This window comes from Orycteropus afer, unplaced genomic scaffold, assembly GCF_000298275.1.
Source record: "Orycteropus afer afer isolate SDZICR_OR568_19922 unplaced genomic scaffold, OryAfe1.0 scaffold00073, whole genome shotgun sequence".
Lineage (NCBI taxonomy): Eukaryota > Metazoa > Chordata > Mammalia > Tubulidentata > Orycteropodidae > Orycteropus > Orycteropus afer.
Window position 1 is genome coordinate 2,791,429 of NW_006921660.1, and position 2,606 is coordinate 2,794,034.

The following is a 2,606-nucleotide window of genomic DNA, read 5'->3' on the forward strand; positions in this document are numbered from 1 at the left end:
TCTTAGTAAATTGTTCCTTTGAACTCTAATAGAATGTCTAGAAAAGTTTTCCAATGATTATTTCAGATACACACTTGAGCAGTTTAAAGTATGCTTTTATTTTTTAGATGCTTCCTACAGTTAAAAAAAAAATAACATATCTAAAATTTTTGTAAAAATGCCATGACTGTTAAAATTTTCTGGAATATAGGAAACATGTATTATGGAACAGCACTCTGACGCATTCACATTCAATGCCCCAAATTAGAACTAAATAATTAGTCTTTTACAAGAATACTGGATATAAGTCCCCACTTCAACATTTACTAGTTAAATGATTTGAGGGAAGCAATTCATAATTGTCATCAGTTTCCTCATTTATAACATAGGATTGAAAATATCAGCCCATAGAAAGGTGCACATTTTATAGGATTAGAAATACCAGCCCATAGAAAGGTGCTCATTTTGTCTCATAAAAAAATACCAACCAATCAACCCATTTACACATGTAAAGCACCAATGAATTGTAAGCACCCAATCAGTGGTACCCAATCAATGGTAAAGGGAGCTCTGGCGGCATAGTGCCTAAGACATTTGACTGCTAACCAGAAGGCTGGCGGTTCAAACCCACCAGCCACTCCTCCTTGGAAGGAAGGTTGAGCTATCTACTTCCACTGTGATACCACCTCAGAAACCCAAGGAGGGGTCACTATGAGTTGGATCCGACTCGACAGCAGTGTTTGGTTTTGTGTGTGTGTATGTGTGTGTGTGTGTGTGTGTGTTTTGCAGTGGTTAAACACTTAGCTGCTAACAGAAAGGGTGGTGGTTCAAACCCACCAGCTTCTATGCAGGAGAGAGATGTGGCAGTCTCCTTCCATAAAGATTCATCTTGGAAACCCTATGGGGCAGTCCTAGTCTGTCCTATAGGCTTGCTCTGAGTTGGAATTTACTTTGACCACAAAGGGTTTGGTTTATATATATGGACTTTGCAGTTATATTTCACAATAAAAAAGGTAAATAAATAAATGGTAGTTTTTTAAAAAAACAATGTTGAAAATATTTATTTAAATAAGCAGCTCTGGTGGTATAATGGTTAAACTATTCAGCTGCTAGCCAAAACATCAGCACTTTGAACCCACCAGGCACTCTGTAGGAGAAAGATGAGGCCTCTGCTTCTGTAAAGGTTACAGCTTTGGGAACCCTATGGGGCAGTTCTACTCTGTCATATAGTGTAGCTATGAGTCAGAATCGACTCAATGGCACACTAGAAGAAGCCTGATATGTCACTATCCATCTGTCAGCTTGTTACACTGTGTTGGCTGACATATTATCATGCTGGAAGATATGCCACTGGTATTTCGTAAATCAGCAGGTCACCTATGGTGAACAGGTTTCAGCAGAGATTCCAGACTAAGACAAACTAGGAAGGCTTAGCAATCTGCTAATTAGCCAACAGTAACCTTGTAGATCACAACAGAATATTATCCGACAGATTTCTGGAAGATGAGCCCGTTAGGTTGTAAAGCACTCAAAGTATAGTGGCCAAAATAATGGACTTGAGTATACCAATGATCATGAAGATAGGGCAGAACTAAGCAACACTTCATTCTATTGTACAGGGAGTTAGCATGAGTTGGAGCTGTCTCCATGGCAACAAATCTGCTATGAGTTCCTGCTAATTATGAATTCCAAGAAGGCATACTGCTTTAAACCAAATTGATTCCATTGTGTAGTATGCTGTTGGATTTTCTACCTACATCCACTCTGATGCAGAAGGAAGCTGGTTACCTATACTGGGCCTCATAGTTACTAGATCTTCTTCAGTTCATGGTCCAAGGAGGCACCTCAGGAATTGAGAATGGAAGAGGAATTCAGTGGTGGGGTGTGGCCACCTTCCGTCGCCAAAGGTGTTCTGCTTGTTTTACATACATATACAGTGCCACATTTCTTTGCAGAAAATGGGGAAAATAAAAGTTTGAAAACTACTAATCACATACTCAGAAGCCTGGTTTTTACCATTTCAGAGGTGCCCAAGCCCTGGTAAACTGATTTACATGAAAAAAATCATAAAGTACTAGATAATTCTTACTCTTCAAAGCCAACGTTTTATGAATTTGTCTATATTTTCTCTTATTTTAATACCAGTTATATGCATTATATGTAACAGTTCCACTCTAATACTGAAGTAGTTTCATAGTTCAGTGTACTGTTTGTTACATTATTTAGTTTAGTTCTTCCTGGTGACTCCCAAGAAGGTATTCTGATTTTACTCAATAAAGCTTCAATCGTAAGTATTTGTGATTGCTTTCTGTAAAGTACTATCCCAAATAAACCCATTGCTACTGAGTTGATTCTGACTCATAGTGACCCTATGTGGCAAAGCCCAACTGCCCCCATAGGGTTTCCAAGGCTGTAATTTTTATGGAAGCAGACTGATAGGTTTGAACTACCCTTTCAGGCAGCAGCTGAACATTTACACTACTACACCACCAGAATTCCTTACTAGTGTATGAAATTTCTTTTACTAAAAAGAGTATCCTGTAACCTTTAGTGTTTAGAATTCATTTTTCTCTCAATTTCACTTGGGACCTTGTTGCAGTGTAGTAAATTACTTTGTGTGGCTTTTC